Source organism: Macrobrachium rosenbergii, chromosome 51 (assembly GCF_040412425.1).
Source record: "Macrobrachium rosenbergii isolate ZJJX-2024 chromosome 51, ASM4041242v1, whole genome shotgun sequence".
Classification (NCBI taxonomy): domain Eukaryota; kingdom Metazoa; phylum Arthropoda; class Malacostraca; order Decapoda; family Palaemonidae; genus Macrobrachium; species Macrobrachium rosenbergii.
Genome location: NC_089791.1, coordinates 57392883 through 57420382, shown reverse-complemented (window position 1 = coordinate 57420382; position 27500 = coordinate 57392883). Strand labels below are relative to the sequence as shown.

Genomic DNA, 27500 nt, shown 5'->3' with positions numbered 1-27500 from the left:
GAAAAAGTGCGGACGGACAGACCAATAGCCATCTCAGTGGTTTTCTTTCACAGAAAACTATTGAGATTCACAGCCGGTGTCACGGTGTTTTTCCGGAATAAAATTTGATCAACGTACCTGACAAAGATGACACTTTGTCACAGGGTATCTTACATCCCTACCTAATTTTTTACTGCATTCTCTATTACTAAAGTTGCATAATTCTGGTAATTATAAGAGTAACACCGACTTCTTGTAGGCATCGCCAGCAAACTCAGAGGAGTGTCTTTCGAAGGTATAATGCCGTAACTCATGACGTCATTAACTTGCCTCTTTCTCGATGGATAATTGGCTATTCGTGAAAAAGTCTCAACCTCTGGCAGCAATGAAATACAACCAATACTCCTTGTTTACACTTTGTAGTAGTGGTAATAGCAGTAGTAGTAGTAGTATATAGGATTTATGCCATGAGGTCGAGTGCTAGAATCCTTGCCGGTAATATTCTGTGGAATATGAAAACAACTTTCATTATAATGTTACAGTTCAGCCATTGCTGTACTCTGTCACCAAGAGGACCGGAGCGATCGTATGAAATGACATGCCCTTACATGGATCCTTCATTTAACATAATTACATATGTGGAAACTTGACATTATAATTAATGGGTGGATTATGGCGTTTCGGGCTAAGCCCAAGCACTGGGACCTATAAAGGTCATTCAGTAATGTATTACAACCCATGACTTTTTTTTGGGGGGAGGCAAAGCAAGTTTTAATGTTGTTCCGCAAGTTATATTTTACTAAGAAATCAACAACTATTGCTTTATTGAGCATATATAATTATCTTTCTGCACCTTATGGAAGTCAACAAATGACGAAAACTTGGTAGCCTTGGATGTCCGGGTGTGCTCCTTACCCAAAAAAGGGCCCTATTATTCATTTACCTGTTCAAGCTTACGTAGGGTTTGCCACGGGCCTCCTCACTTCTAAACAATTGTGCAAGTCGAATCACAAAAGCTGCCCTGCAACCACGGGGACAATGACTTATCATAGCCGCCATTCTTGAAGCCTTGACAAGGTACGAATATTCATTCAGAATTTCAGAGACAGCTGTTTGTCGTCATCACCTTGTGGGAGGGGTCGTGACGTCATATGTTTACATCACGTATAACTTTGAACCCATATACTAGAGTGTTCCGCCACTGGCTTCGGCTGCTTTATTTTACTCTTATGAATATACTTTTTTCTGATGTAAGTAATAAAGAATGCTGCAGAAAATTAGGTAGGGATGTAAAGTATACTATGGCTAATTAATATCTTTGTTAAATGCACAGAAAAAAAGTTATTCCGGAAAAACACCGGGACAAAGGCTCTGAATCTCATAGTAAAAATAATAACAACCTCTATAAACAGCACTCTGCTGTCATCTGTGTCTGTCTGTCTGTTTCAGCCGGATAACTTGAAAACGTAAGAACAGATTTTTATGAAACTGAGTTGAACCCCTGTAGGCATTTCTTTGCAGCGTCCCTTCGGTCCCTAGCTATAGCTCCTTCCGTTCCTTTTGCTGTACCTCCGTTCATATTCTCCTTCTTTCATCTTACTTTCCACCCTCTCCTAACAGTTGTCTCATAGTGCAACTGCGAGGGTTTCCCCCTGTTACACCTTTAAACCTTTTCACTTTCAATTTTCCTTTCAGCGCTGAATGACCTTATAGGTCCCAGTGCTTGGCCTTTGGCCTAAATTTTATATTCCAGTTTCAGTTCGTTGCATATCGCCTTACAGATGATAGACTATTAAAGAATATCGATGAATAATACAACTGCCCACTCGGAATTTCTGTTTTATTGGAATCTTGCTACATACTGCCCCCTTGTTTAGGTTAGGTTTGGGCCTATGGTCGTTTTATAGAAGATTAACCGATAATTTGCTCGATATCACAGCTTCATCAACACCACCATAAGTTAACTATCTAAAGCCGGGGGCGGGGGCGGGGAGCTGCGGGTGGATGGGAGGGGGCCCCATTTAATAACTCCCATTTAGAGTTAGCCGTGTACAAAGGGTTACCCAAGCTATATTTCCACCAAGTTGAATCAGGTCTGTTGACAGACAGTTAAGACAGACTTACCGAACAAAAAACAACCTCCAATGTAGACAGATCTGTAGGTGACAGGGACAGGCATGTAAAATATTTAAAGACCACCACGAAACCTCTTTCGCCGATCGAGTCCATACCAGTTGCATAGTTTAAAGTTTGCTTTTCTCTCTCTCTCTCTCTCTCTCTCTCTCTCTCTCTCTCTCTCTCTCTCTCTCTCTCTCTTCAAGAGAACAAAACAATCACTCGCGCGTACAAAATAGACTATATAAGAAAAGTTAAGTGATACTGATAACGGTTCTTCCATTATACAAATGAACGTACAAATATCAAACAAGAAAACTATCATAGTTTTCTGAGTGTCTGTTAGTAAAATGTGGAAACTATGTTATTTTAAGAGGATTTATTAGATTATATATCTTTGCAGTTCAAATTACAGTGATTTATCACAAAATCTGGTTCTTTTGTTATCTGTCGTGCAGAGAAATTGGATGAAAAAGTGATCATTGTTTCTGAATGTTTTAGGTTTCTTGAAGTAACTAAGAATTTTTTGACGTTCTTAAGGGACTTTAATAGACTTTAACTTATCATCATCATCATTATAAGAGAAACAGACTCATTAAGTAAAAACTTGTTTCTGTTGTCTTCTTGTTACGTACACGTTTTTACAGATGAACAGTATTTTGTTAATTTTTTATCCGTAAAAATGTTAATATTGAAAGGAGAAATTGGAAAGAAATTCTTAGTTAATTAGTTTTCTTCTATTTTTAACTGGAACTTAAATGTTCGTCTTTTTTTTTTATAATATTCGTCATTATTATTTTAATATATTTTCTTTAGTGAACATTCATCCATTTCCAAAGCAAGCTTCCACGTAATAGACTCCTTATACATTAAAAAAGAGAAGAGGAGACGCGGAACAAATTCACATAAACAATAACTCATAACAGTAAACAAAACCATATCAATTGCCTTCAGATAATATATATATATATATATATATATATATATATATATATATATATATATATATATATATATATATATATATATATATATATATATATATATATATATATATATATATATATATATAACTGGACCAGTTAATGTAGCGGATTAAATATGCTGCTAATGAGCCTTGTATGTAGGTGTATGAAACAGCTGATATTGTGAAATTTTTCAGCAGAAAGCGTTCATCTACGATTCACTAGTTAGTGTATGAATATGAATGTGGTGGCGACCATTGTGGGTTTTTTTTTTCCTTAAAACTCTTTTCATGGGAAAAGGTTGATAGATATTTTAACAATCAACTTTCTCCCACGAACAAGAGTGTTTCCGGAAGAAAAAACACAATGGTCGCCACCATATTCATGCACTTGGTTAGTGAATCGTAGATGAACACTTTCTGCTGAAAAATTTCACAGTATCAACTGTTTCATAACCCTGCATGCAAAGCTTATTAGCAACACTCACTAGTCCATTTACTTCTACTTGTCATTACCCTTGCTTTTCCTGGATAGTGAGTCTCCTTTTCAATAACTTTTTCATGCCAACCGTTCAACGCTTTCTAGGGCTTACTCTCTTTCTCCTTACACTTAAGAATTACACACACACACACACGCGCGCACACACACACACACACACACACACACACACACACACATATATATATATATATATATATATATATATATATATATATATATATATATATATATATATATATATGTATTGATGGGTTACCTGATTTCATGTTCAAGACATATAATCCTTGGAATAAAATGAGATATTGTGAAAGAAAAGAAGGGAAGCATGTGGTTTACCCATTAAATAAGCATTAGACTCTTTCCTTCCAATAAAAAAAAAAGATTTTACTAGTTAAGGCAAACAGGGGCAGGAATGGAACGCTAAAGCAAAGCTGAAGTGGTATAGAAAAAGCTACTAAAATCTGCTAGGTGAGGGATACTGATTTCCATGAAGTTATCAATGGCTGTTTTGTGCAGATAGGTTTTACGGGGTTGCCTGACGAGAGGAGGAACTCTGCTCTTGAGCTCAAAAGAATAATGGACGAAACAGTGTCTGTGGAAAAAGGGAGGCAGAAACTACCTTTGAACAGGAGTCACTGATCAAATGAGTTGCTTAGTGATCTTTCCAAGGCTAGTTGGAGAAACCTGAGCACTCAAAATGTTGATTTCAGTAAGAAGGTCCATTAAACTTGAATCAAGAATAATGGAAGAATTTGAAGGTAAAGGAAACAGTGAAATGGAGAAAAGGGATATCAACTGTCAGATTAATATAAGGCAATACGAGGTCTTGAGATCAGCAGAAAAAGGCTGAGAGGAGAAGGAAAAGCAAGTATGAAGGATTAAACCATCAACAAAGGAGATGATAGACTGGAAAAGTTGTAAGATAAAGAGAATGATATCAAGAAGGAGAGCAAGACCAGGAGGAACAACCTGAAATGGGGAAGGGGCTCAAAGCAATCAATTTGATAAAAAATCTAGAGATTAGTTTACAGTGAGAAGGAAACAGGAAATGGGACAAAAAGAGCATTATGCCAAATTTTGTTAAATTCCTTAGGTAAATTAGGAGCAATGACAGATGATTCACCAAAGTCCCTTTGACCAAGCATCATGTGACAGGGGAGAAGGTCCTGAGTTGAGTAGTTCTTGCTTATTGAATCCTTTCTGGCGACCTGTAATGAACAAACAAGCTAGTGGAATATAGAACAGAAGTGAATAAAGGCTACAAAATAAACAGGAAAGTGTACTCGATTTTACCTGCCGTGGTGCATAGGTTAATGGCACAGCCCACAGCTTGTAGCTCGGTTGCAAGTTTTAAGTATTGTGAAGTGATAAGATCTAGTGAGATGATGTTAATAGCTATTTTGATAGATTTGTCCTGCCTGGTACAGACTTGGCAATGCTTTGGGATCCATACTGATATTAGCTGACTAGGTTCCTAGTTGTGAGTGTTGTCCTATAAGATATAAGTTGGTACTGTGCATAAAGCGTGGTTGTTATTTTGCAGATACAGGTATCTGTATTCCCTGTGTGGAATAGAATTGCTTCCAAGCTTGTTGCTAGTTCAAAATGTTCAGTTTACTAGTAACGGCTATTAATTTTTAGCAGCATACATGTGCTGGTTATAACCTGTCACATGTTTAGGTTGTGGTTATGTAAGGAAAAATTAATTTTGATGGAGATGCAAGTAAGATATCACTTCCCAGTGAACCATCTATTCACAGAGGACGTTCTTAACTGTTACCTCTGGCTGTGGTGAAGAGAATCTGCAAGAAAGGATAAAGTAAATTGGGTTTAACTGCAGAGTTGTGAGACTGTCTTGACTGTTCCCAATCGCGTGCAAAAGAAAGAAAAACAAAGGTGCCACAGTGGGGATTAATCAACTGGTCCATCTGTAACAGTAATGGCTTAGTGTTCCTATGGTGGTGATGTCTCGAACAGTAGGGTAAAAATTGTCTGTAAGCACTAATAATTTTTTAGCTCCATTTTCCGTATTTTCCCAGAAGATTACTTGCCTCGGTATTTTGAAAGACCCAGTTCTTATTTTAGAGTGATGCAGTATCTGAGATTTTTACCAAATAGAATCTGTCTTTTTTTCATTGACTTGATCTTTATGTCTGCTCTTTGCTTTTACTGTGTGCCAAGCTCCTGATGTTTCAGGGTGCTTCGAGTGGCCAAAGGCAGTATCAGAAGATCTTGTAAGCGGATATGATACTCCATTTTCCTTTTTCATTACCCTCTGTACTTCAATAACATTTTAGTCTCTGAATTCCCTGATTGTCTCTCTCTCTCTCTCTCTCTCTCTCTCTCTCTCTCTCTCTCTCTCTGGCACTGGAAATGAAGTGTTGTATGGTCAACCTAACGAGTAATTCAATTCGCATTTTTATTGTATGTTATTATAGTAATTATTATTAGTTGTAGCTGGTTATGCAATGCAACATTCATTTCCTGATTACCTATTACTGAAGAAGCTTTGTTGTTGTTGTTGTTGTTAGTCATTTTCGGCTCTCTCAGGACCCTGACTCTTGGCGTCCTTTGTGAATGAAGGGGAACAAATACAAGTACCTGTAGCCGGTCGCCTTAAAAAGGTCTCTGAGAGCATAACAATGGTATTGATCTCCTGAAAACTCTTTTCTTTTCAGGTGTGCATGTATGAATGGCTGGCGTTCGCACGTGTAATGGCGCGCCTTTGTGTCCCTGTAGGGTGCCTGATGCATTAATGTCCGAACGGGCTATTTTCCTCAAGTTTGAGTCTTTCAGTTCAAGATGCATACCAGGGTTGCTTTTATTTAAGTCACTGCCCCTTTTTCTGCTTACCAGTCCTTGGAAAAACCCCCTTGGTAATAATGTCTTACAAGTTGTTGTTTCTTTGGAGAGAGAGAGAGAGAGAGAGAGAGAGAGAGAGCGATTCTGAAAGTCTGACATCATGCATCAATTAGATTCATTGAATTTGTAAGCCTGTTGACCAAGGGTGGTTTCACTCTCTATCTTTGGAATGGAATGTTTCATGGAAACTCGTATAAACCTGTGTCGATTATATGATTCCTCCCAGGTCTATTTGCACAGAAGTACGATGTCTAATTACAAATATTAAACGCATTACAGAGTGCAAAGAGAATATATTGTTGAAATGTTCAGTTGATGTATTATGAGCCACATACCTCTAACCATGATTGGTCTTAATCTCAGATGAAACTGAATTAGCTTTGACCATATACTCCGTATGGTACAAAGATCCAAGTATAAGTAGATGGCTTCAAAATAATCAGACAATCTGTGTCGCCGCTGTAATTAGCGACAAGTAGTTGCTCTTTACAAATAGTGATAAAAGAATGCTGTAACTATTAAAATAACTCTTTGCATTTTAGCCTTTCATCTGGGTCCTGTCTACTATGTTTTTCTTGGTCCCAGTTTTGCATGTCATTCTTCTTCGAATCCAGAGGTCCACACCAGGCCCCTCATTCGCTTGAGCACCTTACCACGCTTGGATGACGGCCCGTACTGGCATAAGACCTTCATAATCTAGACAAACCAACCAACCTTCCTGGAGGCGGTCTTGGGCACAGTTTCTCCTTTTGAACTCAAATGGCTTCCAAGATATAGTTTCAATTAAGGAAATGGGCCAACCTATAGGGGCAACAAGACCTAACAGAACATGGTTAATGGCTCCTCTCCTTGGTGAGGGGAGTAACATAACCTCTAGATCACTAGTATGTATTTTATAAATATCCATGCATTATATGTATATATATATATGTGTGTGTGTGTGTGTTTGTGTGTGTGTGTGCACTTGTGTGTGTAAGTGTACGTCTATGTTCAGATGTACTGCTGGGTTTATATATCATGCGTTTCATTTCGCCCTTGTGGTTCAGTTGTATATATTCCACACATTCACACGCACACGCAAAGATATATATATATATATATATATATATATATATATATATATATATATATATATATATATATATATATATATATATATATATATATATATATGCATACATACACTAAACACACACACACACATACATATGTGCGTGTGTGTGTGTGTGTTTACATGTATTTAGACAGAGAGAAACAATATGTACATCAAAATCTTCCTTGTACAACATATATATATATATGTATATATATATATATATATATATATATATATATATATATATATATATATATATATATATATACTGTATATATATACAGTATATGCATTCACATGCTCAAATGTTTTGTATAAACTGATATTCTGACTTGGAAATGTACCTTACTCTAATCACTTGTTACAATAACTTTACTGGTAAGTACTGTACTGTATATTTTCCTCTTCTGTTACTATATAATCTAAGACGGTGTTACACAAAAAAATCTTGCAATTCTCTCTGAAGTTAATTTGGTGAATTCAAGTTTATTTGTATGCTTAAGAATATGCTGTATTTAAGACATTTGTTATAATAGTCTCTAACTAAAGTAACAGAGAAAGTTCATAAATAACACGTACCTCTTATAAACAAAGTTAATTTTATTGGGAGTAAGTGTTCACGGGTCATTAGTGAATAAAAAACAACCCATCACTATCTCCACCTACACCCTTTATATAATTGCAAAGGAAGACGGGGTTATTGTTGTAAACCGAATTAGATTTTCACACTCTACTTATAAAATTTGCACACGAAAGAACAGAAAATTTAAATTAATTATACTGTACAGAGGATTCACTGTTGCAATTGCTGTTGTCCATCTGGTTTAATTCCAAGGGAACCTTTTATTTGGCAACGTTTACTCTGCAGATTTCGTTAGTCAACTAATGAACACGAAACTAAGATTTGCGGAAGCAGACTGTTAACTTGTTTGAAATGAGTAGGAACAAATCAGCCGAATTGGGAGAACAGGCTTGAAGGCTGAGCCGAGAGTTAAAAAATACCTTTCCTCAAAGACCGACTGAAAAATGTTAATGAGGCGGAGATCATTCTCCCGTAGGTTGGTGAAATGAACCTCCTTATCAATTTTAGCACGCCGGAGTTGGTCTCCGTTGGCCCAAGTTGGCTGTGATGCTTATTTTGGGACACTGTAGGGGCTGGCGTACGTCGCCTGAACCAAATCTTTGCCCTCGGCTTCCTTCTTTCCTCACCTTCTCTGCGGGCACGCAATAGCGGCCGATGAGAAAACAATAGCGGGCTGTCACAGGTATGTGACCTGTTATTTCCCGTCATTTGAAAGAAGAAGAATGTTATTGTTTTGCTGAATAGTGGTAACCACTTGTCACAGTGAGGCGGTATGTTTCTGAGGAAATATGCAGATGACATGAGCTTTTCACTTCCTCACTGTCATATTGGTTCAGTTTTTGTAGTTACTATCTATCGCCCTGGTATTAATTTTTTTTTTAATCGGGACCCACTTACACTAATCTTAGCTTATAGGTGAAGCCTTATCTCACTGTATATTTTTGATGAAATACACTGTATCACAAGGCATGTTTAATATTTTTTCATTAGTCTTATTTTTATGAAGCTGAGTGATCTTAGTTTATATTCATATGCTAGGCCAGAGACGTGGGCGCCGAGCCTTCGGACATAAGGTATGACTGACTAATTGATTGATTATATCATGTAATTGGCCGTGACAGCGACTTTCATCATCGACGCAAGCAATATTCTTTTGGCTGTAAAGGAAGAAAAAAATGTTGGTAATTTATATATAGAAATATTCACTCAAGCCATGAACACTTTATAAATAGCCTAATTTGACACTTTCCATTCAACAAATTACTTGTAAAAACATAAGATCCTTTGAAGAGGGCCGGTTTCTTCAACAACTCTAAACATTCCTCTTGATTTGCACCCCACATCAAACAGTGGGTTGGGAAAAGGAAAGGGTCTTTGATGGACAAGAGTAAATGATTAAAAAAAAAAAGAGTTCGACTTACAGGTTTCTTTTAAATACAAAGAAATTCAGAGAAAATGCAGACTGAGATGACCTCTTGCCTAGATGACATCGGTAAAAAAGTAAATTGTGAAGCCATGTAGCCTACAATATGCATACCATTTGGTATTCTGGAGAGAAATTTCTAGTGTGAATTTTTGCGTATAAAACTTCCTGCTTTCTTTTGGTCGAATACTTTAAAGGATATAAATCCATGCACACACTGTTATGACTCAATACAGTTGACTAACGACCAGGCAATGATTCACTGTGGTAGTTCATATCTCAGTTGTGAAACATTACAGTGAATCCTGTGCATGAGAGTTATTTGACTGTTGTGGGAATACAGTCGTGGCGGAGAGGGGCATTCTGTTCCAGGATAAATCTGAATAGCATTATTGTCTCATACAATATTTTGAACCCCTCGGCTGATATTTCCATGAGGTATCGTCCTCGTTGTACACAGGGCCATTATTTATGTCATTTCGTGTAGTAAATTACCATTCATTTTCACTGCCAAAATGTAGGTAACCACATTATTTACCTTGATATCAGTTCTAACCAGTGAAATCTTTTAATTTTGCAGTTTAAATATGTAGTTCTGTCACAGATCAAAATTATGCTCATATATCAAGTGCCAGACAACGTTTACCGTGAATAAGGTTAGATGGGAAATCTGATGTAACTATTTACATTGAGCATAACGAAGTGCATAGCTGAATGCGTATTTTTTCCCATAAGCGTTTATTACCGCTTTCTCTCTCTCTCTCTCTCTCTCTCTCTCTCTCTCTCTCTCTCTCTCTCTCTCTCTTTCATTTGCAATAATCATGGGTTTTTACAAAAACAACCACATTTGGCTATCACAAAGGAAGGCGAAAAGATGGCTTTTGCGTTTAATAATTTATCTCCATTGTTTGCTTGCTCTATCTCTCTGTCTTTCTCTACTTTGCATTATCCGTCCTTTGTAACAAAGCTTCTCTCTGTCTGTCTGTCTGTCTGTCTCACATTCTCTCTCGCTCGTTTCCTGTGTGACGTATCAAATTCAGTCCAACAGAACAAAGTGAATGTGGACGAGGATAAAAACTTTGGAACTTAGAGGAGAAAACATAGAATATTTTCAAGCAGCGAAAAAAACAAGGGGATATCAAAAAAATTAGGAAGGATTTCTACAATCCAGATAATGTAGTATCAATATGTGTACAGAATGATGGCTGTGACATGCAAGGTTAGGTAAGATGATGATTTGTTGGTTTTGGACAGAAAGGACGGCCCGTCGATTAGGCAATGTGTTAAAGGTATGAGAGGCAAGGTGTGGATGCCATCGGTCTCTACAGACCAGATGAGACGATCAGGAAAATGAACATCGGGAAAGTTGGACGGAAGCGTTCTTGTCTGCGTGATTTTTCAAAACTTCTCAATGACGTCACTGATGCAAAGTCCACAAGAAAAGGTACAGAACTAGCTTTATTTACGGTAGCAGGCGTGACACCTCTCTGTAAACAAAGACTTCAAGAACATGCGGAATCTCCAGATGTTAATTCATCCTGGATAAGGAGAACCTGTTTCTTGCAGTGATACGAGAAACTCAGCACATGCAGTAAGACGCAGAATCTATAATAATAAAATCAGAGTGGATCTTGATTGTCCTCCCCCGGGTGACAGTAGGGGAGACATGACAAAGCCAACCACCCCCTGCAAACCGGTTTGTGGGGTAGGTAGGGGAACAGGAGGGTAGGGAAGACGTCCACTCTCCTCCCGCAAACCTGTTTGTCCCCCCCGGGTGGGGGAGGGGTAGGTAAGAGATCGGGAGGGTAGGGAAGACAGCAGCGCCGGGTTCCAGGGCGCGTAGCGCACGCCAACAAGCTCGTTATGAAACATTACAAGCGAAATTGACGTAGGCGTAGGCAAAGGCAGAGTCTTATATTTTAATTGGGAATTGATCTTCACTTGTGAATTGCCATTGTACATTTAAGTTACATGTACGTCGACCACACAAGAGTGGAAGTACTTCCAAAAATAGAGATATACAGTAGCGTATAAAAGAGAACGATCACTATCATTGCATCTGATATTTACTGAAAGTCCAAGCTGAAGTCTGAAATAGGGTGAAAATGGCACCGGTAACCTAACTCTAAATTTGAAACTGAGGCCCCATTCAACCCATGAAGAGACAGACACAGACCTTTTCTTTCATGGCTACCTACAGCTGCTGAGGGACACATAATCTCTTACAGTCGAAATCAAATACTGTACACAGAAGCGGTAGTTTTAGTTAAGTCATGCCATTTTTTTATGTCTTTTGGTCTTGACAAAATATGATAGATTTGTGGCAAAAGGGGAATTTTACAAAGCCAGATGACGGCCGTCGTAGAAAATGGTCTTAATATTGGAGTTTCAAGTTGTTGTTGTTCATTTTTTTTTAATCCAAGTGGAACATTTAGGGCGACTTTCCAGCCTGTGACACTAATTGACCAATCGATTACATACAGTACATCTGCCGCACTAATTCTGGAGCTTCACATGTATTTTATTAGTCTATTTAAATTATCATCAACATTATTAATTTTACTATATAAGAAAGCCAGAACACGATGTAATCTAATACAAATACATGTGCTATATTATCATCAATTGCGGCAAATTTAGGTCTTGATGCATTCACAAATAAAGAATTCATTTGGAGCCCTTTATGCAAAGCCCGGAATTATACCCCTCTGATGCTGGTACAGTTGTGAAATTTCGCTCACACATTCTAGCATCTAAATACTGACATCATCCATATTTAAGTAGATAATTCCAAATCCGTTTAGTTATTAGACAAAGTAATATTACAGGACGCTTTCGCCTCTAAGAGCTTGATAGGATTAAATCAGGATAGATTGCATAATTCTACAGTATATGGCAATGGCTGCATCATTTCAGAGTGGGGATATGAGTATAATCGTACGTTACATCGGTGCTTTGAAGGATAAAAATCGTTTGGTGGAACTATACGAAAAGATAGAGAGAGAGAGAGAGAGAGAGAGAGAGAGAGAGAGAGAGACTTTAAATGGCAAAGTATCAATATAATCTTAAGATATTCTGAGAGAGAGATCTTGAAAAATCACTAAGAGAGAGAGAGAGAGAGAGAGAGAGAGAGAGAGAGAGAGAGAGAGAGAGAGAGAGAGAGAGAGACTTCAAATGGCAAAGTATGAGTATGATTTAAGATATTCTGAGAGAGAGAGATCTTGAAAAATCACACACACACACACACACACACAGAGAGAGAGAGAGAGAGAGAGAGAGAGAGAGAGAGAGAGACTTTTTAAATGGCAAAGTATGAATATAACTTTAAGATATTCTGAGAGAGAGATCATGAAAAATCACCGAGAGAGAGAGAGAGAGAGAGAGAGAGAGAGAGAGAGAGAGAGAGAGAGAGAGAGAGACTTTAAATGGCAGAGTATGAACATACTTTTGAAATATTTTGAGAGAGAACGATATTGAAAAATCACTGAGAGAGAGAGAGAGAGAGAGAGAGAGAGAGAGAGAGAGAGAGAGAGAGAGAAACTCTAACTGGCAAAGAATGAATGCAAGAGTATAAGATATTCTATTGAGATATTTTGAAAAACACAGAGAGAGAGAGAGAGAGAGAGAGAGAGAGAGAGAGAGAGAGAGAGAGAGAGAGAGAGATGCGGCATCTTGAAAATCTTAAAATCATTCTGAGGGAAAGATCTTGAAAAAAAGACTTTAAGAGAGAGAGAGAGAGAGAGAGAGAGAGAGAGAGAGAGAGAGAGAGAGAGAGAGAGACTTTAAATGGCAAAGTATGAATATAATTTTAAGATATCCTGCGAGAGATCGTAAGAAAACCGTAAGCAATTATCGGCTAAAGATATTATGCAAAACGCTGCTTAACCAGCTTGAGGTAGGGGTATCACCTCGGTGCAGTGGTGGTATGCACGTCAGTCTGCACTAAGTCAAGAAGGTCCAACGTTTAATTTGGATTTCCATTTTACGTTTTTTTTTTCCGAACGAATGAAAGCTACCATCCTGCATGTGTCGTTCTTTGCAGGCAATTGCATCACTGTCACTCAGTTACCTTTCAGTTTCCCTATGATTTGGTACATATTCTCTAATTGTAGTGATCCTCGGAATAGGAAAGTATCGCCTCTATTGCTTATTGTTTGTTTATCTTTGAAAATGCATTGACTGACTGTAAAACACTCAGGTGTTAGGGTTTATGTTTTAATTTTTCATTATGACACCCTCTATTTACCGTAGATATATGAATAAAACTGCTCTTTTATTTATAGAACAGGAAAGAAAGTTATCATTTCTAGTTGTTAAAATATATAGCAAAGAATGTAAATACGATGCTTCACTTTTCAGGAAAATGGATATGCAAGGGTTAGGACTAAATTACATAAGTTTATCATTATTTTTTCAAAGCTTATTTAATTTCGGATGTTGTAAATAAATCCTGCATTGTCTGCTCCAACTTTAAACTCTTTCACCATGACATAGTTTCTCTCTTATTTGAACTTTCATAAAACCGAAAATAACTGGAAATTTCGTCTTGAAGGTGACTTGCTAGTTCGAAGAAAGTTACAAGAAATACTTAAAATTTCTTTTTGTTCAAATCACGTAAATTGATTTACGACAGGGTCTTTGATGAGGGGCACCTGTTCAACTTGATGACCTTCATTCAGATTCGTCTGCCTGTTTGCCTGTCCAAAGTGTACGATGTATTATGTTAGATTCATTTCCAGCTGGCTTAATCACAGAGTCTGAAGCTGGAAACTTTCTCTTAGGATGAGAATTTTGGAACGTGTGGGTCTCTCTATCTGGAAAAAAAATTAATCTCTTGCAACCACTATGAAATACCAAAGACTCACTGAAGATCCTCCCTTTAATGATAAGGATTTTAGAGCATTGTCCTTTTTCAAGCAGCCATGTTAAACTCTGAATTATTGTTTGTTACAGCTGGCCAATGTATTTTCATTACTTACGATTGTCGTCATTTTTATTCTTATTTTCTAGTACACCTCTCAAATTCCTGGTGGTACCGTCAGTGCACCGAACGTGGTTTTACTGCATGGATTATCAAAATTGCTTGCAGTATCCTTTCGGCCCCTAACTGCACCCACTTTCCAGCCTTGTACTTTACCTCCGTACCTATATCCTTTATTCCATCTTGCTGTCCAACAACTCCAACTCCCTCTTTTCATTACCTTAAGCGCTGAATGGCTGAGAGTGCCATAGTGCTTAGCTTTGGCAAAATTTGTATAAATCAGTCAAATCACATTCTTGTATTGTTTTCCTGTATGTGCGCTACCCTTATTTCAATAGTTTTACTTCATAATTTCAACTTTTGAAATCAACTTCATGATACCCTTACCAGAAAAACGAAAGTGAAAAAAATTATATTGTTATGCAAAATGCGTAAGAGCGTTGGCTCAGTGGTACCACCATATGTGAATAAAAAAATTATATCATTGCTGCTATAACTCTGTTTTATTATTTTTTACGTATCTTGGTTTATTTTAACTTCACGAATTTTGTTTAATTTCTACCTTCATAATGTGTACCCGAAAGTTGAAAATGTATGGATCGCAACTTTTTTAAGTAATAGTAGTTTACTTTTGGAATATTTCACCAAAACCGGAAAAAGTATGCTGAGAAACATTTATTATGTAAAAGAAGTTTGCTTTCAGGTTGTGTCAGCAAGAACTGACGAGATATATATGGACTGCAATTTTTTTAGATGAAAGAGGTTTACTTTTAAAAATTTCCGCGAAAAATAATTAAAGATGTATGACTAGCAATGTTCTAATTAAAAATAATTTTCTTTCGTAATATGTCGCCCGAGGATGAAACAATTTGGATACAACTTTTCCAAGTAAATATGCGTAAGTAAATATGCGTTGCTGCATAATGTAACCAAAAGCTGATAGTACATGGTAATAATTTTTTCTTATTGTTTTTCTTGTTTAATAAAAGAGATGCTACCAAAGCAGAAAAATAAAGTGAACGTGAAATTTAAGAAGATACGGACAACTACTTTTTTCTTTGTAAATATATGTAGCTTGCTTTAAGAATACCAGTAACCGAAAAGATAGAGGGTGAGTTTCAAGTGAGTAATTTGCTTTCGAATCACTAGAAACTGTAAAGATATACTGTAGACAGCAATTTTTAAGTAAAAGTAATTTGCTTTCTGAATTCGTCACCATAAGCTGATAAGGTACTGGTAAGAATGTTTTAAAAGTAAAAGTAATTTGGTTTTGAAATGTGTCACCAAAGGCTTAAAAGATATGAATAGCTACCGTTTTACGTAAAAGTAGCATGCTTTTGGAATATATCAACTCAAGCAAAAAAATATTTGGATAGCTGCTTTTTTAGACTAAATAAGTCTGTTTTCCAAATGTGTCACCAAAAGCTGAGTAGAAATGGATAGAAATTTTTTCAATTGAACACAGCTTCCTTTCGTAATGTATCATCAAAACGTGAAAAAATTAGTAAATTCTATGAAGTTAAATTAACAAGTGTCATGTGTCAATTGTTATTTGTTATTCTTAGGTTACTTCGATAAGATTGCGCATCTTTCACTCTAATTGCTATAGCTCGTCTTGAAGAGATAACACAAAAGTGAAATGGAATATGAAAATAAATTTGGAAAAGAAAGGACACCGTTTTCGGTTTTTCGGGATTTTCAGAAAATTCGCCGAACAGAGGGAACGCTGACGGGTTTGTCACTAAATTTATACAAGGCACTCGTATATTCTGAAAAATTAAGCCAAAAAAAAAAAGGCTAAGTATCGAATTCACCATGTCTAGGGAAAACGTTTACAAAAAGCGAGTTTCATAACAAATCCTGGGACCACATTTCATATATGATTCCATTTGTGAAAAGGTATTCGCAAGTGACATCAATGTGATATTTTACGTTGTTTTTTTTATTAAAAAATAATAACAGGTGGAAATTTCTCTATTGGATATTAAGTATATTTAACTTTTGCTTTCGTGGATGCTTAATTCATTATTTTATTTGAAAAATTTAATTTAAACGATTTTCTGTTTTTCTACGGATTTTTTGTTGTTTATCATTTAAATATTATGTAAAACTATTAGGTCAGTATTTTTATATATACAGGAGTTGTTTTTCTTAAGAAAAAATTTAGTCATTTATTTAAATTATTTTTTTTTCATGAATTTTTTTGTTCATTCGTAGTAATATATAAGAATTCACTTTTCTGTGTCTCTCGGTTAGGTTGACAGAGTCCCATGGTCCTTACTGGACCTCTCATTCCCTTTAACACCTTACCACACTTACTGACCGTTCTGACATAAAGCCAGCAAAGATAGTCAATGTATTGGTTCATAATGGGCTGCTCTCCCTTCGCAAGACAGCTAGGGAGCCCTGAGGGACTCCAAATAATTACTGGTCTAGAGGAAACAGCTTAAGCTTGTTACACGCGACTGTGTCGTGTCTATATGAATATCCTTAGCATTCCGTTTGGAGTTACTATGAAAGTCATGAAAAGTTCATAATACTCTCAGCTCCTTCACTTTTCCTTGGTGAATACCGGTACGGCTATCTCTCCTGAGGACCGTAACATTTATGACACGCCTTGTGTGGTTATGTAAAATGAGCTTTTTACAGTAAATCAGTGTAACGAGCCTTAAAGAAGGCAGTGAATATTCTACCACAAATTGTTGCTGATGCAGTGGCGGAGGGAGCTTACGAAGCGCAATTACGCGTGAGTGCGTAATCACTATGTTTAGCTGATGCGAAGGAGTTAGTGTCCTTGTCGTCCAACGGCTCTCCGGTAATTGCTCAGGACAAGAAGATGCTCACCACGGGACTTCCTTCTTCTCTACGAAATGCTCCTCTCTTCCAAGGTGCGCTTTGACCTGTGCATATTCCTCTCGAGTAAACATTCTTTCTTATAAGAAGTATTATTTGCCAATATTCAAGTATCATAGGTTTGGTTTTGTTTTATTTAGGTTTAGATTATGAATGTATGGAAGATGTCGATGAATAATATAAACAGCCAGGAATTATATGTCATGAATGATTTGAATGAATATTTTTTTTCTTCATGTTATCATTTTAATTTCATGTTTCTGTAATTAGCAAGTAGTAGTAGTAGTAGCAGCAGTAGATCTTATTAATATCATTACCATAGGTTTATTATGAACTTTTATTCCGTTTACCTTCCTTTTTCATTATCACTATATTCCAGCCGTCATGAAATGAGCACCTGCAGCTTTTGCTTCTTTCATGATACGCAGACCGCATCATTATTGCTTGCCATTCACATCATCCATTGCTTTTACAATCACGGTTTACGGCAAGACTATTCGGACCATTTGCGAGTGTCAGCTGATCTTGGGTACCACATCATTCGCCTTACCTGCGCCTGGTAATCCCTGTATGTCTAAACGCAATGTGTATCCATCTGTTTAAGTATGTGTAACGGCTGTTGCCTACGGCTGATAAACTCCACGTTTAGTCTTGCTGTCGTCCAGGCCGGGGTCAGCGCCTCAGACCAATGACCCGGATATTAGTAAGGAGGAGAATGAAGGGACCTTGGTCGGAGTTTACGTCCCTAGTACGAGTAATCTACTGATCACACAATCGATGTGCTGTCAACCCTTGGCCTTTGCCATTGGCTCTGAAACAGTGTTCAGGTACTCACAAGCGCGCATTCATTTGTTAATGTATTTGTTAAAAATGCTCATATATATATATATATATATATATATATATATATATATATATATATATATATATATATATATATATATATATACATATATATATATATACATATATATATATATATATAGATATATATATATATACATATACTGTATATATATATATGTATATACACGTTCAATAGATTGACTTGAAAATGAACGTCTGTATATACATGTATTAAATATTGAAAATGAACGTCTGTATATACATGTATTAAATATATCTATATATATACACACACACATATATATATATATATATATATATATCTAATCTGTCTATCTATCTATTTATATATATAAATATATATATATATATATACATATATATCTTACTGTTTGTCAATAAACGTGTTCAGTTCTACACTGGTTTGTTTTTCACTTTTTGTTATCATTCCTTAAAGGACAGGTTATTAAACTTTATGCTCATTCGTCTCATTTGTTAAGAATGTACGAACATTCTTATAACTTTCTACTTTGTGTGGTGTCACTCATACTATTCTTATTCTTCGAAATTCCGTAATGATGAATTTGAGTTCCATATCGTCACCTTGTATAATGCAATGCTCGATACACAGAAGCCGCAGAAAAAGGAGAAAAATGCATCTGTTTGGAAAAACATCTGCATGAATTACTTTAACATCCTTTTGACAATGTTTTCAAGTTGCAAACTGATGCAGCTGGCGTGTTGATATTACTTTCATTATAAGGTAAAGCGGAAAAAAGTGCCAAAATCCAGATAGTTTCCCGTTTTTCTGCTTTGCCTATATTCCTCTAGAAGTAAGATATAAAATGGCAAAGATTGGATTTTTAAGAATTGCTTTATCTCTGCTTTATCTGTCCTCTGAGCTTGGTATTGATAACATTTTCACGGTTCAAGTGACTGGAGAGGGACTGGGTTTGGTATCCATGCAAAATGAAAACATTCCTGTGAATCCTCCATGAGTTGTATTTCTGTCAAGACCCAGAACTAAAAAGTCGAATCAAAGGAACAGGTTTTCACGCGATATTTTGTCTTTCTCTTTCTCTCTGCTTTTGAATCAATTTTAGTTTAGAAAGTGGACTATACTTCCCTTTGGTAGTCAATGATGTTAGAAAAAGGAATTGAAGAAAAGAGTATTGAATACCATCAACATGTCCTGGGTAACGCAAGGTGTCTCATCTGAACTTTTAACGATGAGCTCAGTCCTTTCACCACTTCAAGGGCTGAAACGCAGAAGGTTTATTTCTTTACAGGAGTGTCTCTGAGTTAACGTGACGCGGTACGTACTTGTATCTATTTTGCTACCTCTGGTTTTACTTTTGCTAGTGCTGTGGAAAAGAAAAAGCAAATAAAACAGTGGGGCTAGGGAGGGAGCGGGACCAATTATATCGCGCCTCGCAGTACACTTTCCACATTAAACAATGCTCACAAACATGCATACGTGTTCATACAGACATATTATATAGCGGTTGCGTTGTACATTGGTTTACATTTACGTATACTGTTTGCTTTATTTACATAATTGTATGTTTATAATCCTGTGCTTTCGTGTCTGGAGTTTCCTGTTGACTTTCAAATATACCTCACCCTTCATGTTACTTCACAGTTAATTTTTGGTCTTTCCGTTAAGGACAATAAAGGCAACTCAGTACTTGCGGGAGAACTACCTCTGAAGCGAGTAACTACAAAGTAAAAGTAAACAGCAAAAACAAGCTGGACTTTTTTTTTTTGTTAAGACCATTTCTGGTAGGACGTTTTGTAGCTTTTAATTTGGCGCAGGACATTCCAGAGTATGTCTCTTACGTTGATGACTTTGTTCCTCAGATATGGAGGTGTGCTTTGATTCAGTGATTTGACCTTTCTGAAAGGTAGGATAAATTTTGTAACGACAAAAGTGCAATGGGGTGAAAATAAACGAGATGGCCTGGATAGAAATATTACGTACTGATTTGTATAAAGGAATATTTTTATTGCTCCTTTGATAACATTACTTTGGAAGGATGAAAGCTTTGGTAACCTCATGTAACTCTTTTGATTTTTAATGGCCCACTATGGTATTAAAGTAAATCTTTTTTGAGAGAAGGTTAGAAGTCATCGAGAGAAGATTATATATAAACGTTCTATAGTTTATTTTTAATCGATAATGACCTTCAAATCCTTCATAATTCACTCTTTTACTTCATGTGCTAAAGATCTAAGTATTCTAATAAGAAGACAGGGAAAAATTAATAAAAGTTTCGATTGGATGCCAGTGTCCAGAGGTCCATATCATTCCTTTTATTTCCTTTTGACGCGTTACTATATAATATTATATACTACCGGACCTCCTTAAGGAACTTTTGTTTTGCACTAAGTCTTCGCTTCTGGAAAAACAAGGCTTAGTCATGTTATTGAGCTCTTAACGACGTAACGGGGCAGTTTGTGGACGCATTGCTGCCACCTGTGTAGAAGGCAACAGTTCTGTACCGGTGGAACTTGGGACTGGCGTCTGGTGGTTTCGCTGAAAGTCCACGTGAAATCTTGGTTTCGATGCTGTTTTAGTTTTGGCCAGCTTTCTGCTGGCGCGGCTCTTGCTCTTGGGCAGCCTGTAAAAGTCGTGGTGACTCAAGTTACTTGATGGGTACATTTAATATCTTTGCTGCCTTGTGATAATTTCGTTCTCGTAATAGTTTTGATCTTAGATTTGATTACTTACTAAAACAGCCAGGTGTAATAGGCGTATTTTTTATGTTTCTTGACCTGACCTCTTTCATGTGAACTTTGCCAATTTCATTTGAACGTTTAAAACTGTAGCTTAACTACTTATATTTTTGTCTGTCAAATAAAAAATTTTAGAAAGTTTTAGCTGTCTTAATACGTTATCCTTCGTCTACTTTTCACTCCTAGGTTATGTAACTCTAAATAAGCCAAGGGATAGTTGTTTCTGTACTACAAATATATTTTTCAGGATCAGGAGATCTCTGATGGTCCATAAAGGTCTTCGTGAAATCGTAACTACTTTATGAAGCAAAGGAAACTTAACCAGACAACACTTGTGAGATATATAAAACCCAAGTCATACTTCTTAATCCAGGATAACTTGCTTCCAGCTACACAAAAAATGGACATCTCACCTTCCAAGGATTGGTTTAATTTAAACCGGTTGAGGTATGTAAAGGTAACGGTTTATATCAACCAATTAAACATTTTTTACCTCCACCCTTTCAGGTGGTAAGTGCATTTGTTTAGTTGTTTTTAGAAATTCCAGGTCCGTTACTAAGGTTTTCTGTTTTAAAGATTTAGAAGTAACCTAACTCTATATTCAACTCAAAGAATTTTTAATCTTTTTCTGGAATTTCTGGTTTTTAATGAAAGATCTTTTAACGTAACTATTTTGTATTTAAAGTTTGGTAATAAAGTTCAGAATGGTTACGGTAAGTTTTAAAATATTTCATGAGATTCAAGTTAATGTTACTTACATTAGATTTGTTGTTCTTATGATTTTTTTTTCAAAAGTTCGGCAGTAATTTACTTTTGTCTTTGTGTTTTAACTTATAAGGACGTTAACTTTTATAAGGACGTTAACTTTTATAATTTTCCAGAAGAAATTAACGTGATTTCAGTAATGCATTGCTATAAACATGGATATTTAACGTGACACTCGTGTTGTATGGATAGTATTTTTTAATTTTGATATTTTGAAACAATTTAACGTAAATTATAGGTTCTGTTTGTTCAGTTCAAATCAACATAATTCAGTTGTCATTAGTAAAGTTTGTAGCATTATTAGTAAATATTCATACCTATAATACAACAAACAGGCCTTTGTTTTCACTTTATTACTATAATCAGTTCTATGCTTAGCTAAGGCGATTATACAACAAATAGACCTATACAAATAGTGATCAAGTTGACTGACTTTATTCCAGTAATGTTTTGAGTCAAAAAATCACTGGCGCCTAAGAAGTTGATGCCAGATGACGCTGTTCTTTTCAGAACCGCCCTGGCAAATTGACCTTTTGTAATCTACCTTTTGCAGTTTTTCTCAGCAGGTGACCTCTTGACCTCTTGAATGGTCGTTCCTTCGGTTACTTCACGTGTTTGCACTTTTGGGCACCTGTGGTCACCTGGTTTGATAGCATTTGTTTTGCATTATTTATTTATTTGTTTTTGCAGCTCTAGTCAGGTGTTATAAGTGGTTGATCTGTTTAGGGGAACTTGGATTTACTGTGAAGGCTTCATTTCATCTAAGTTAATGAAACCCTGTTTTACTGGCAAACTTATTTCAACTTTTTATGTAATTGCAACAACCATTTTCTGGAGCGATCTTTTTGTTTGCCTTACTGAATATGCTTACTGGAACAGAGTAGTTTGAGACAATGCAAGCAGATTTAAGCATTAATGTGATGGCTACCTGGAAAAACCTGCTGAAGTCTTCTAGCTCTCCCGTCCTAAGCAGACTGTTAGCTGATAGTCCCGTGGGGGTACGGGGAGGAGTAGCATTAGTGCCGTCAGTATGCGTGGTGCACGGTGGGCATTACTAAAATGCTTGCAACGCCCCTTCGGCCCCAAGCTGCACCCACTTTTTAGACTCTTACTAGGCTGAACACCTCTAAAAATCTTGTTCAATTAAGGTTGGAAGGGAAAATGCTACCTAAGTGATATTTATTACACCAAATAAGCCTTTAAAATAACGTAATCACAAATAAACAATGCAGTTCACCCAGATCGTAGGGCGTTTCCTTCGTTCAGCTTCGCTCGCTGTCTGTAAAGAAAATTTTATTTAGATTAGTATCGAAAATTTATGATAATTTTTGTAGGAGAATATAACCACAGGAATATTAACCCAAATAAAATTACCTTATAATTGAGCAACTGAGTCTACAGTAGTTATCAGGAAGGAAATAAAGGCCCGATACATTACAACCAAAACCAATCCTGAAATGAACGTTAAACCTAACAAATTGCTGGTCATAACATGGGACGCTATCCTTCATAAATATGGTCACTCGAAATATTAATGTATATTGGTCTGAGAGCTATATCACCTGAAAGGACAAGAGAATACAAATTTATAAATATGAGACCACAAAAACTAGTACGAATCTTATTGAACTTACAAATGACATACAGGAAAACTTGAATAGGCAACACAAGGCACTAAGAGTTCGCAATGATAACCTTGAAGAATAAGCCCTATTTATTCTTGGTACTCACCACTTTCGAACCTTGCACAGAGGCGTTGCTGATGGATTTTGGCGAATGGTCTCAGGAGGATGATGGAGACCAGGGACCCCGAGATATGCCTTTAGCTTAACACAGGCATGTTAAACGAATATAAAGTGTATGGACCTTCCCAGGTGATGAGGTCTGCACTGACTGCCGGGCCCCGTAGCTGGGTAGTGCCGTCAGTGCACCTCATGCGGTGCACCGTAGGTATTATTTAAGGTTCTTTGCAGCGTGCCCTCGGCCCCTAGCTGCAACCCCTTTCGTTCCTTTTACTGTACCTCCTTTCGTAGGCTGTTCTCTTTCTTCCATCTTACTTTCCACCATCTCCTAAAAACTTATTCATAGTGCAACTGCGAGGTTTTCCACATTTTAATCAAACCTTTCAAACGTTTTACTGTCAATTTACGTTTCAGCGCTGAAAGACCTCATAGGTCCCAATGCTTGGCTTATGGCCTAAATTCTATATTCAGTTCAATTCAATTCTGACTGCCGGGCTGCCTCGCTCCTCGTCGCCGGTTGCGCCCAAGTGAAAGCATATGGAAGGAGGAGGAATTAGCAACCTATCCAACCTAATAGTTTGGACGACAGGAAATACTGTTTGCTAGTAATACTACCAAGAGCAGGGCAATTAAAATACCAGTCTTAACAATTACTACTCTTTCCTGTCGCCATGTAAAAATATGAAATGTTTTGTATACTTAGTTTATCTCCACTCCCGTTTCTTTTCTGAAGTTATGCTGTCCAACCTATCTATTACATCTAGTGCGACTGTGTGGTTTGCTCTTGGTTCCACCTTTAGAGCCTTGTGCTTAATCTGTCTTTTTCTGGATCTTATCTTCCTGTCCAACCACTGCGACACCTTTGACTGTCTTAAGAAGCTAACAGACTGAAAGCTCTCCACCGCTTGGCTTGACAGCCTCAGTTCCATGAACCAAACAACCGACCTCGACAAAGGCACTGGTTGGTATAAGGCCACCTTAATCTAAAACTACTATCCGTCCTAGGACGGCGTTATTCCCAGCTACAGGCGATATGACGATGATGAACTTGCTTAAAAGCGTCTTCACAGAATCACAAGCTCTGCTGCAAGTCTGTGGACTGAGGAGCAGAGCGGAAGGTGGCCTTGAGGTCTTACATAAGGTCTCTTCTAACCATATGCAAATGATGCAGAAATCATGGCAAAATTCGAGGCGTTGCTTCAGCATCTTAGAGCCATGTCTCGGCTTTGCATAACAATCATTTCGGTCATCGTGTACTTTCGATGAGAATTATATCCAGGCATTTTTCGTCTTAAGAAGGGAAGGTAAACGTATAGATGAGACGAGGCATTTTCACCATCACTATAACTATCATCATCATCATCATCATAGTTTTCTTCTTTTTTTTCCTATCGTCCTTGCGAGTCTTTGACCTTCAGTGGCAAGGTATCCCCCTTCCGCTCGTTAAAAGAAAACGCAGGTCTCTCTTGTCTCCCCAGATTACTGGGTTTTGTGTGGGCGTGCGAAAATGTCGACGATGGGGTGTCATAGTAATAGGCGTCTTAGTTTAAGATGTACAGGGAACCTCTAGCGTTTTATCATTCCGTGGCGTGCTGTGAACTCTCGGGTAAAGCATTTTCAGAATATTCTTTCTTTAGTTTAATATTTTTGATTCGTTCTGATGACTTAGTAATATCGTAAAGCATTCTTACCACCCTACAGCGATACCCTGGCCGGATGAGGCATGCACCAACCCTTTGGCATCAACCAAGCCGGTGCCAACTGTTCTATACTGTCCTGATTATCAGTACTGAACGAGACAACCGCATTATATATGCGGAATTAAAATCTCGCCAAGAGTTTTTTGCTGTCAAAACTCGCTGATGTTTTATTTATGTTAAGGTGGCATGAATACGAGGAACAAAAATCCCCAGATTACAGCGCTTGTGATGAAAGTGGTAATCTATGTTGACTTGATTTGGGGTTGCCAACCGGGTGAAGGATGGCGCTCGAGTTGTCAGTTACTATTTTGTTTACGTTAACATGTTGAGTTGTACATTGGCAAATTTCTTGTTTTAGATTTACTTAGTGTATTTTAGGTTTAATCGGTGCTTGGTACGTTATGGGTATTATGTATTATTGAGGACAAGACATTCGACCAGGAAGAAATTTTAGAAAGCTTAGGCGGCGTTCAGGAGGATTGTATTTAGAACCGAAAACAGCGGTGGATGATTGATGCTTAGCACTTGAAGCTTTAGATTCTCATGTATATATTTGAATGAATTTCATATACATTTCTTTAGGATAGGATAAGATTTAGGATAAGAGTCACTAAACAATATCTACTAGACTTAAATGTTCATCCTTTGTCCATCTCGAACGCAGGCTTCGAGAACACGCCCCGAATTCTCATGCTCACCGGCGCCGTCGTCTCGACCACCGCAGCGAATGCGAAATCTGACTGGCATGGATGGAGGTGGCGTTGCATTAAAAGGCCCTTTGATCTCGCAGATATTGTACCCTGTCGGGTTTAAGTTAAGAGCCGCGGGTTATACGGAAAATGGAAGTCAAGCGAGAGGTGAAGGGGAGAAGAGAAATGCATCGGTAACTTGAACTACTCAATTAGTCCATGACTGTTGTTGTATTGTAGCGAAGAGGGAAAAAAGATTGTCTGATGAGATTAGAGGTTGCGCAGGAGATAAATGGGTGAGAACAGGAGCGGAAAACACCTGCCCAACACCAATAACTCCATCTGCCTGCTTCCATCCTTTTCTAGACTGCTGCAGGTTGAAATACACTCGTGAACTGTAAGAGAAGCGGATGGGAGACGGTGGGTAGGGGTCCTTGGGGAGGGAGGGAGGACAGGGAGGCGTGTTTTGATGGCGAACTGAACTTCGCTGTGGGAGTTTGTTGGGAGGGAATGTTGGGGGAGGCGGGCGGGTTGGAGGGAGGGAGGGAGCTGCAATGGAACGGGTACTTACGTGCAGGTTAATCATGATGGTTTATGTGTCTATTTTTTTGTCTCTCCTTCTCTCCTAAAGCCCATGAATTATTGCTGAAACGTTATCGTTTATGGACGTCCTTTTGAAGTCCAGTATATAAGTGTCTGCATTTTGCCGGTATGAAACAGAATAATCCATAATATCTGCTCCAGGAACGATGAATAAGAAGTAATTATTTTCTTTTTTTCTGGTGTGGCTTGGAGTGGGCGGGAACAGACGGTTGTTGTCGGTGTACATAGGAAATGAAGTTATTTAATCCTTTCGTGATAACACGTAACGTTTTTTTTTTTTTTGTGCCAGAACTACATACATATTAGTTTATATTTGAAATCATCAGGGTAACTACAAGACTTCATAAAATAAACCATGACAGCCGACTAAACATCTTGAGGTTGTAAAAACAAAACAATCCAGTTCATTCATAGATTGGTTCTTCAGTGTACGCTCTTTTAAAGAGGTTTCATGAATGTTTAATTTCTCATAGGATCTAGGTTACCATTGAAATATGAAATCTGTTGCTATGGTCTAGAAACCTTTTCAGAAAGGGATTTTTCCTTCAAGAAAAGTTTCAGTTCTTACTTCCTTTTGTCTGCCAAAGTGAATGCGTCCCTTTCAAACGTAAGGATTTTGTTAGAACACTTGAGATCTCTAGCAAGCCAAGTTTTGATTAAGCTTGCGTATGCTACAGCACGAGCCTGGCTGTTAATGCGGCTCGTGTGGTCAAGTTTTCATTAGTGTATAAGGCTGGTGTGGACCGCTGACTAGGGACAACCAACAGAGACGACTCGCGTTTCAATCGTGATTGCCAAATTCTAATCACAGTAGGAGTACGATGGATAGGCTTAATAAGCTTGGCTAATGGCCAATCCATGTCCGGTAGTGGGCCAGAACTAGGGAAGGAACATTCTAAGCTGTTGGAGCAGATGACGTTCTTGAAAAAAACTATGTATGATAATCAATTTGGAAGGTTAAATTAGTGCTACTTACCGATTAAAAAAAAAAAAAACTTAGAAACTTACTGCTCTGATTTTCATGAGCTGAGCGAATTCAACTTTGGTAAGCATAATATATT

The 27500-nt window shown here is 37.4% G+C and overlaps 1 long non-coding RNA gene across 3 annotated transcripts in view; it reads left to right on the top strand.

Annotated features, from left to right (window-relative positions):
• LOC136833431 (uncharacterized) overlaps positions 1 to 27500 on the top strand; it is a 272704-nt gene that overhangs the window by 14052 nt on the left and 231152 nt on the right. For all 3 annotated transcript variants that reach the window (XR_010851466.1, XR_010851465.1, XR_010851467.1), the window contains exon 3: positions 21188 to 21387. This is a non-coding gene — a long non-coding RNA (uncharacterized lncRNA). The remainder of the gene's footprint in view (positions 1 to 21187; positions 21388 to 27500) is intronic.